Genomic DNA, 11567 nt, shown 5'->3' with positions numbered 1-11567 from the left:
GATGGAAAACAGCTCTCTCACAGAAACTTGGAAACTTTCTTGAGCTCCTGCTGGTTGCCAGAAGTATAAGAACATGTAAAACAAGGTGTCAAGCTCCAGTAACTATGTAAAATTTGAAAATAATACAAAATATAATATACACTCATTCACAGAATATTTTTCCAGACCCTTTTCATACATTATTTATAACCACTGAACATAGTCCCATAACAATCAAAGAGCAAGCCTTTAAGTTATCATGCAAGAGCTTATTATTCTTACAAATTCCAGGTCAAAGGTGTTAGTTAAAGTAGTGTTGGACCTAACCCACTATACTAAAGGCTTGTTCCTGAATTTGTCCAATTTTTTTCCTCAAAGACCCTACCTATATAGAAAGAGTATCTGGTTTTGGACCAAATAGATTGCTCATATTAGTGAATTACATATCTTAACATGAAGATAAGGACTTACAAGGGCCATAGAATAAGAGTATGATACATTTGAACTCTGAATAAATAATTATAAAAATTATAAATTAGTCTATGATAAAAAAGAATACATAATAATAGAGGAAGGCAGATTACATTTCATTAAGCCATTATCCAAAGAGAGACACAGAAAGTGGTGTTACTGCAAATGTTCCAGTCAAGTGCATGCTGTAGCCTGTTCACTTGGTAAATCAAGATTACTCAGAAAATTTCCTCTTACGTACTCCATTTAAAAATTCTAACCCTGATATTTTTATGTTTTAGTTACAATTTTTTTTTCTGGTACCCTTAACCTTATAGCACATACAATCATCTAACATTCTTAACCTCATTAAGCCTGCAATTAAATCTGTCATTCACTATCAGAAAAACTTGCCTAAATATTCAATGTGGAATACTATGGTTGTGTGACTGCTATGTGACTCTGCATTTATTTTCCTTATTCCTTCAAAATAGTATATACAAGAACTGCTTCCAAGGTGTAGGCAAAACTCATTAGTAGTGTAATATGAAAACTTAACAAAACAAAAGCTCTTCACCTTTTCAGGAATGTGAAGGAAGCCCTAAATACACATTTTCAAAAAGGCAGTCCACAAGAAAGCACACAAAAATCTTAAAAGTTTATTCCAGCAATCCAACTGTGGTTATGTTGACCAACCTCCATCCTTCCTCTTTCTGCCCTTAAATACTCCATATTTTAGTCAGCTTTTCTCACTGCTGTGACTGAAAGAACCTGACCAGAACAACTGTAGAGGAGGAAAGGATTATTTGAAGACTCACGGTTAAAGAGGTCTTAGTCCATAAAAATGTAGGCTCCAATCCTTGGGGCTGGAGGTGAGAGGGACATCATGGTGGGAGAGTATGGCTGAAGGAACCAGCTCACAGGTTCATCAGGAAGCAGATAAAGACCCTAGTCTCCAGATACAAAATATATATCCCATAGCCATGCCCCCAGTGAACCACTTCCTCTAGACACAGCACCTGCCTCCAGTTACTGCTCAGTTAATCCCATTAATTCACTGACTAAATTAAGGCTATAACCCAATCATTTCTCTTCCAAACCTTGCATTGTCTCACATATAAGCTTAGGGAGACATCTCACATCCAAACCATAACACCTCAGTTTATTGTAAAATCATTCTACATTCAATTTCTATGAGATCACCTTTTTCAAAGGATCATGTAGTATTTATCTGTCTATATTTAACCATTCCTCAATTTATATATACAGATCATGTCAGGTGTAATAAAAACATATAATGCTATCTGCCAATTAAAGCACACAAACACACACACTGTATCATCCTTAAAGAAAGGAAAACAGGCAGCACACATATTAAAATGGAAGGACACAGAGAAGATTACCATGGCCCCTGCTCAAAGATGACATACAAATCCGTGCAGTGTTTCATATTTGGAAAAAAAAAGAAAGAAAAGAAAACAGTAATATCATATCCCTGAAAGGATCTAGCCAAGGATCCCAAGGATCTAGCCAAGCCAGGGAACTTCGAGAGCCTGCTCTGTGCTAGAATGCCTACATAGCTATTATCCAGGCCACTGACTTCTCTCATGTATGCTGGGAACTAGGACATGTTGGTGTTATCTGTAGAAAGCTGCTTTCTTCCATGCACTTCAGGGTAGAGGCTCCTTGGAATGCTGGTCATACAAGGACCAAAAAAAAAAAAAAAAGTAAATTAATGATATCATTGCTTCATTATAAAACTTTTATAAAACTCCTTTCCCTGAAGCACAGCTGATTCAGATCAGAGCACCAGGGAAAGAGATGTGCTCATTCAGGCAATTGCCCCTAGACAAAGGGTTGTGAGGGATAGAAGGCACGATTTTCTGATGAAAAACCCAGAGGCACCTTGCGAAACAAGTGCACCTAACCAGCCTATTACCAGTGAACCTTTTGGAGAAACACCTGTCCAGCCCATTGCTACTAGATCTTCATTAGCTATTTTCAACAAACCCTATGTCTTTCATGCTGGCTCTGGGTATTTACTTTGATCTCTTGGTAACTTATCCTGCCGCCTTATCACAACTGGAGTATAAGCCAGACACACAGACATACATGCATACACGCATATATGCATACACACACACACACAGAGAGAGAGAGAGAGAGAGAGAGAGAGAGAGAGATCTAACTGCTATACCATGTAGCTAAGGTGCCCCACATATATTAATTATAAACTTGCAAGCAAGTGAGAAAAACGGTTTCTGATGACTCTAAAGAGTGAGAACCAGAATTTAGAGAGTCATAAAAATATAGAAGATGCAACAAACAAACAGGAAAAGTTCTCTTTTTTAATGTCACTGTGCCCTGAAGACTCTAGCGGTCCATGGCAAGAATACAAAGTCACTAAAACTTTGATTTAAAAATAACATGCCCTTTTTCCCACTGCAAAACAATGAAAGAAGTCTGGAGGAACTAGGTTTAAAGGAAAACCAAAGAAAAAACCAAACATGAAACAAAATCAATAATAGTAAATCAAATTTATCCTAATATTTGACCACACTGAGTTCCTCATATATGAGGTAAGTTGCTAACAGTAATTTCTGTTTATATTCCAAAATTATTTGATAGGCAAAAGGTATGAAAATGTGACCTTATACTCAGGAAAATAATAATTCACAAGTGCATATCTGAAGATGATCTGGGTGTTATGATCATCACAAAATACTTTATAGAATTTAATATGACTATGATCAATGAGATCAAGATGAATTGAAGCACTATCTCAGAAATCAAATATATGAAAAATTTTTAAAATTAAGTTTTAAAATTGAAACAATATTTGAGATAAAAATGTTCACTAGATAGGTTTTATAGCACTATGTTGAGGAAAATCTTGGTAAACTTGAACACAGATTAACAGAACTTATTCAACTTGAGGAAAATAGATTGAAATAAAAATTGGAAAATATGAACAGAGGTTTAAGGATCCTTAAGATAACATTAAAACTTTGATAGAATATATAATTCTCTCTCTCTCTCTCTCTCTCTCTCTCTCTCTCTCTCTCTCTCTCTCTCACACACACACACACACACACACACACACACACATACACACACACACACCAACTCTAGAATTGACATATTTTTACTATTTCTTAATACTGAACATATGTAATTATTGTGATATGTCTTTTTGGTCAGTATGATAAGTTCATCAATTTTATTATTTCTTCAAAGAATCAGATTGAATTAATGTCATTTATTATTTTCTGTACTCAATTTCCTTTCTGAATTTACATTTCTCATATCCTTTATTATTCCTTCCTTAGATTTAATTTCCTTCTCTTTTTCAAGTTTCTTAATGTGAACATAAACTGAAACCTGTATTCACTACATGTATGTTTTTAATGCTATGTTTTTCTAATAATGACACTTTCATAAAGTACCTTCATTTTTATTCAACTTGAAATATTTAAAATATTTCCTTGTGTTCTTTTATTTGATCCATGGGATATTTGGAAATGTATCATGAATTTCCAATATCTGGGCACTTAACAAGCATTTTTATATTATTGATTTTTTAGTGTGACATATTTTAATATGAGAAAACACCTTGGGTTGGTGAATATTCCACATCAACTTAAATATGCTGAGCAATTTCTGAATAGAGAATTTTATATATGTTAAAATATTGATTGATGGCGTAGTTCAGGGCTTCTGATGTCTTACTGATTCTTAATGCTCTTGTTCTATTAACTACTGAAATATGATTATTGATATGTGCAAATATAATTATGGAATTGCCTATTTTTCAATTTGTATCATATTTTGAAAAATTGTTCCTTTTGTTTTAATGAATTTTTTTTAAATATATATATGAGAAATTGGTTTCTTTATTAGTATGTAATCATCCTTTTTAGTCACAGTAATATCTTTCATTACAAAGTCTATTTTTCTCATATGAACATAAATATTTAGCTTTTTATTAGTGCTGAAATTGCATATTTTTCCTCCTTTAAATTAATCTGCAACTTTGTATTTAAATGAATTTCTTGTAGATAGCATACAGATGAATCTTTCCTTTTATCTAACTTGAAAATGTGTCATTTTATTGATGTTTTTAGACTATGTATTTTAATGCAGTTCTTGATGTAGTTTATAAAAATCTACCAAATTTCTAGAGATTTTCAATTAGTTCTATCTATTTTTTTCTGCTTTCTTTTGAGTTATTGGGGGTATTTTTATACCTTTTGTTTACTGTACTATTGGCTTAACTTTTTTTCACTTTTGAAATTATTCTATGTCTTACCATATGCTTTATAGTACACTTAATTATTAATAGTCATTCTTAAGATAAAAGTACTGCATTTCCCATGTACTTTAAGGACATTTTGTGGCTTTCAGTTGCAGCATCACGGTTTACCACACACTTAGCAATTTGAAACAGCATCTATTTATCTCATAGTGCTCAATTCAGAAGTCTAACTCCAGCATAACTGAATTCTCTGCCTAGAATCTCCCAGTCTAAAATAAGTGTGTTAATCAACATTGTGAACTGATCTCAGTCTGGGGGGGGGGGGAGTGTCATTTGTGTAGTTAGAATAATACAGTGGGGCAAAGTTTTTGAATTGCTAATTAGTTCTGAATTGGAGATCATTCTCCATGCCTAGAGCTATCCACCATTTCCAGTCATGTGGTCTTATCTCCAGCCTGGACATTTCACACCTTCAAGCCTTAGAGGAAAGTCTTTCTTTCTTTTAATATCTCCAGTCACTTTATAAGATTCATCTGATTATGTAAGTCACACTCCCTTTTTATTTTTCTCAAAGTCAACCCATTAGGAACCGTAAATACATTTGCAAAATTCCTTTTGTCACAAATTGGGACAAAAACATGGGAGTAAAATCTCATCATATTTACAAGTTTTTCTTATACTTAAAGAATATTCAGGGTTGGTACACTTGGAAGGGAAAAGCATCAGGGGTCATCTTACCACCAATAACTTTTGTTATTTATATATTCACATTTATTTTCTCCCATCACTTTTGCTTTTTCCTCATATGTTAGAATTTTTTCTCAATTTGAAAGCTTCTCATAAAAGTAAATAAGTGCTTTTTATAATTCTTCACATAGAGAGTAAATAAACATTTTTTATATTTACTCCAACCTACTGCATTCCTATGTGATAATAATCTATGAAGTTAATTATATTCTCAGTAATAACTTCTCAGTAATAATGATATTGAGTAAATCATTTTCCAAGATGTTTTGTGGAGTACCCAGAACCTCAAAAATGATATCTTGAGAATGATTTTGTATAAAATCTTTTTATTAGTTCCTTGGGGCCACAATAACTAAGTACCATGGAGCAGGTGGCTTAAACAGCAGAAATTTATGATCATGTAGCTCTGGAGACTAGATTCCAGAGGTCAGCACTGTTGATTCCTTTTCAGAGCTGTGAAAAAGAATCTATTCCATGCCTCTCTTCCTGGTGTCTTCAGGAATTGGCTTGTAGGTGTCATTTTTCTTGTGTATTAACATTATCTTTGTTCTCTATGTATTTCCATGTCTAAATTCGCCCTTTTTTTAAGGTATCAGCATGTTGGATTGAAACCCACTCTAATGATCTAATTGTAACTTACCTATAAAGATCCTGTTTTTTAATAGTCATGCTCTGAGGTATTGGTAGTTAACATTCCAACACATCATACTTAGAAGGACACAATTGAACCAGGTCTCTTCCTGGTATTGTGAGAGAATTTCTTTGTTTCTATAGAAATAATTCAAATGGAGAAAATGTATACATTTGAACTATAAAATTAGTACTATAACAGAAACCCAATTTATAAAACACATTTTATTTTTTTATTATTGGTTGTTCAAAACATTACAAAGCTCTTGACATATAATATTTCATACATTTGATTCAAGTGGGTTATGAACTCCCATTTAAAACACATTTTAATACATTGTCCACAGTTCTCTTCTTTGCTGTGGTTGTGAACCATAATTTAAACAGAAAAATAAAATGAATCAAAGCAAACAAAAAGAAGAAAAAAGTCCTCAAATTATTTAGCAACTTTAACTTAAATATCAGCCTGTTTACTAAAGAAAAGCAAAAAATTCTCACTAATATATTAAATTTTTCTATTACAACACTTGCTGCAAGACCATCCATACCTAATCAAACAATTTTGGCTCAAAAATAACAACACTTTTGGAAGTTTAAAACTCGACATTTCCCCCCAATGGCATGATTTATTTATATAAGGCACTAGTTTCTGAACAAATTGGCTCTATATGTACTGACTCACTAAACAAGGGTTGATCACAGCAACGTCCTTGCTTCCAGGGAAATAACATTCTCATCTGGTAAGTTTTGACCCCTGCATACAGAGGGAAAAACTTGTATTCTTACTGTTGCAGTCCAAAACTTATGAAGAATTCCATCTAATTTGTTTCCAGCTTCGAGTTCTATTGAAATGTTTTTCATCTACAAGGTTCATAATGCTCCAAATGTCCTGTTGTTACTTTACTCTGTAGGACGATGTTCCTTTCAAAGCATTTGTAACTAGTCTTCTTATTTTTTAACATAAAAAGGAAATGAAAAATCATTAAAAGGAAAATGTACAATTTACTTTTTATCATTTTACTACCAGAGATGTAATGGTCTCTTTGCATTCAGCTAGGCATCACATGGATTCAATTTCAAGTTTAAGCTGGAGTTTACCAATCCAGCTGGGCTGCTTTCTGAAACCCCTTCTCCCTCAACATAGATGTTCCAAGTTTGGATGTACAAACAGTCATTGATAGAAGAAGGGAAGAAAAAGAAGAAGGGAGGAAAGGAAGGAATTTCACGACAAGAGAGGACAGGAAGGTATGAACTCCAGCCCTCTCAAGCAACCCACCATCAAGCAGTGCAACTCTTTTCTCTTAGCCTTCTTCCCTGAAGTTGCCTCTTTAGTCCCTTTTTTTTTCAATAGAATACTTTTTATCAATTGGAAGTTATTCAAATAAAAACCTACTTTTGTTCATTACCCAAATAGTTGCATTAATGTCCATTCTTGTATGGAGAGAAAATCATTTTAACAATCATTTAGCCCTAGTTGGGTTCTATAAGATTTGATTCTTGAACCAAATTAAGGGGAAATATGAATCTGAAGGTGTATCTGTTCTACTTGACGTCATTTGTATGTTTGGCAAAATTTTCCACCCCATCCAAGAAATATTAAAAGACTCCCAAACCAGACCAGAAATGATGTTTATTTAGTGAGACAGAAGCATATTGCCCAGCTTCTGGTAGAACAAACTGTTTCATGAATTGTCACTGGGTATCAAATAATCCTGCAGAATGCTCACTTTATTTTCCCCAGATGGTAAAATCAAGATTAGTTTTAACATTTTTACCAATACATGAGTTCTGCCAGAAACACCTAAAGTCTTCCTAAAGTTTTAGAGTAATATAAAGGGAGATAGGAAACACACTGAGATCCTACAGATCTCATGATACTAACTGGTGCAATAAAGGCAGTATATTTAGACATCCTGCAGAAGATTAAAAAGCAACAAAACTTTTAGAAAGCTTAATTCATTTTTCTCAAAGCACATGATACTATACTGGTTATCAATTCAATTTTCTTGTACCCATCTGAATCCTGAGACTTATTATAATTGCATAAAGGAGAGCCCGAGCTACTACAACTATAACACAGTTGTCTCACATCCCTGATCTCATGGTCTTTTAGGAAAGGGTTGTGACAGAGCATTCCACTGATGCGGGAAACAAAGTATTTTAAGGATTGGGCATCTTCAGATAGGAGGATCTGACTTCTCTCTTCACTGGCAGACTTAGATGAAACTTTTCCCTATGAATCATAAGATCTAGTTATTCTAGAAGCTACAATACGAGAATTAGTAACTTGGAAGCACAGTGGGGTTAATGTAGCATAAGTCAAAATTTGACCAATAAAAAATGGAAGAAGACTTGAAGATAAATCTAATTTCTTTGTTTTCTTCACTCAAACTGAGCCAGTGATTGAGGGATAGGGCATAACTTTTTAAAAAATGGCTCACTTGAGCTAGCTAATAGCCAACTTTTCTTGTGAAGATACTGTAGCTAACTTAGTAAGGTTACATTTATTTTCCCTGCTGCCCTCCCTCACTTCCCTTTCCCATCTCTGCTTCTCCCCTTTGAGGGTATCAAGAAAGCATTAGCATATAAGTTTTGCATCACAGTAGTAGAAATATTGTTAACATTTCATAAATAAGGAAACAGAAGTAGGAGGTTGAAATTTCAGTTAGAAAAAGATCAAGCTATAAAGCCTAAGTCTGTGGACTTTTTCCTTAACGCCCTTTCCTTTACATAATGCAGCCTCTCCATATAGATGAGCAAAGGAGTTCAAGCAAAAAAAAAAAAAATCTAACCTATATTCTAACTCTTCAATTCAATATATCATGTATGTAAGTGTAATGCCAGATTTATGGGACCCCAATAGACCTCCAGGAGCCAAATCTGATGCAATCACACAAGAGTCTTTATTGCAATCTCAACCCTGGACTCACAAACATTTCCGATGCAGCTGTCCCAGGGAGTGAGCCCCAGTCCTTTGTTCAGTGAGATTTTATAGGATTTGGGGGGATACTCTGTGCGTCACAATATCACACAGCAAATCATACCATACCTTGGGAAAATCAAACAACGACTCTTAACATTGATTATCACATTCACTGGCGGGAACAAGATGGGTAGGGGTGATTGGTTAGTACCAGAAGGGGACTCCTTTGAACTGATTGGTCTAGGCCATGAGGGGTGTACGTGCTAAACTACATGGTTTCCCAACATGTTATCAACCACCATAAACTACTGGGGGGGTCATCTGACATCCCAGGTATTTCCCTGTCTCATGCTGAATGGAGGTTGCTAGGGTGTTGCTATGGGTCCTCACCTAGCCTGACTGAGTCAGGGACACCTGGTGCAGCAGATCTCTCCTGTTATTTACAGACAAACAACTCAGCAGGGTGGGTATGTGCCTAGGAGTGCTCTGTGGGTTTTTCCCAGAACAAGGGTCACGCCCCCTTCCTTAGGACAGGCCTTGAGGTAGAAGCGGTTTCTCAAAAATGGAGTCACATCAGTTTCTCATAAGCACCTCCACTGAAGAGAATCAAAACTCCATCCTACTTCATAGGTGGGCACAGTCATTTCCTATTTCATCAGCTTAGAGGTGCATAAGTCCATGCATATCCTCCGCTGGTGGTGACAGTGGTGTTCATACCTAACATAATGAAAATGAAGACAGGAACTGGAGATGTGCAGTTTCTTCAGGAATATAAAGTAGGACTTCTGGAGTTTTTTTGTTTGTTTGTTTGTTTGTTTGTTTTTTTCATTCCAAGGACAATAATTCCTTTCCATGATCTAATGGCTTCTCCTACTCTAAGGTGAATAGAAATGCAGCCTATAGACTTAAAAAAAAAAAAAAAAAAGTCTCATGTCAGCAAAACTCCAGTTTAGTTAACTGAATGTAACTAATATATATAAGAACATCTTATAGTACATTCCACATTTTCTAGCCCTGACTGTGATTTCACTAATAAGTGTGATGGATATTTACCACAAATTCAATAATATTTACTGCTGATTTTTTCCTAATTGGATTTTACGTACGTGCTTGATTTTGAGATAAGTAAAATGTCAAAATCAACCAATCTCATTGTGATATTTGAAAGGATTCTATTAGTACAATACCATAATTTGGATTTAGATACATTCAATTTTAGGGGGGAAAAAAGTGTCTACTATATCTCACCAGTTTGCTGATCCATGGCCATTTATGTTACTGTCTGTTTGCTCATTTATTGGTTGTAACTAAATTTTAAAAATAGTTTGAATATTCAATTCACCTCTATAAATATACTATAGATGTGTTTCCATAACTTTAAAAAGTGACCATTATAACCAAGCACCTATTATGCACCTAGCAATCCAGCATAGTATTTTGTATTAGCCACATAAAATCCTTTAAAGAATATAAAGCCTGAATACACAAGCCACACATATGGAACAATATCAAGAATAAATAACATACATATGAATAATGTGGTAACAGCAATATTTTTTTTCATCACAATGGGCTATGCTAACAGATAGTGTCCTCCTGTCTTCTTCTGATAAACATATGGAAACTGAAGCCATCCACAGATTCAGGTATTGAAATATGTCTGCTTTTTGAGAGGTAGATTTTTATTTCCTAGAATTATTCCTAAACTATGTAATAAATAATCAGTATAAATAGTTCTATGAAATCTTGGGCTAATGCAGTGATTTAGCATTAATGCAGTAATCTTTATTATCTTGTACTCTTGATTTTTTATTTTAATCATAATTTTTATTAAAATCTTGGAAATCTTGTGGGAACAAAACTTTTCTAATATAATTATAAACTTTCTCATAGAAAAAAAAAGATGAAAATGTTTTTTTCAGATACATGAACCACATCAAAATGATGATGATGATATGATGATGATGATGATGATGATGATGATGATGATGATGATGATTCCCAAGAACAACTTCTTTCCCACCTCCATCTTGTAGATTACTCAAAGCCAGACAACCTCCAATCTCCATGGTCTTTACTGAGAGTTTTTATTTGTCTGTTTGTTTGTTTTATTTCGTTCTGTTTTTCAATTTACCATAATAGCTTATGGTAGCACTTCAAGTTTATAGCACAATGTATTCATGTAAATGTATTTGGGGGTCTTAATAACATAAGAGAATCTTGTCAAAGTCACTTCGAAATATTTTCCAAGAATACTTTTCAACTTGTCTGCAAATATTAACTCTGGTGGCTAATATTGTATCAACTTGATTGGCTGAAATGATCCCTATGTATTTGGTCAGTCCTTGTTCTGGATATTTCTGTAGGACATTTTGGATGACATTAACATTCCAATCAGTAGACTGAGTAAAGCAGATCATCCTCTCTGGTGTGGATATGCATAATCCAATCAGTTGAAGAACTGGGTAAAACACAGACACTCTTGTACCTCCCCAACTTAAGAGAGATTTCCTACTTCCTAACAGTCTTTGAAGCAGGACATTAACTTTTTCCTGCCTTCAGATTTTAATGAGAACATTCACT

The 11567-nt window shown here is 34.3% G+C and overlaps 1 pseudogene; it reads left to right on the top strand.

The window, feature by feature from the left end:
* Nucleotides 1-1791: 1791 nt before the first annotated feature.
* On the top strand, nt 1792-1885 carry LOC120885144 (U6 spliceosomal RNA; annotated as a pseudogene).
* The last annotated feature ends 9682 nt before the right edge of the window (nt 1886-11567 follow it).

Source organism: Ictidomys tridecemlineatus, chromosome 12, assembly GCF_052094955.1.
Source record: "Ictidomys tridecemlineatus isolate mIctTri1 chromosome 12, mIctTri1.hap1, whole genome shotgun sequence".
Lineage (NCBI taxonomy): Eukaryota > Metazoa > Chordata > Mammalia > Rodentia > Sciuridae > Ictidomys > Ictidomys tridecemlineatus.
This window is presented reverse-complemented; position numbering and strand designations above follow the sequence as displayed.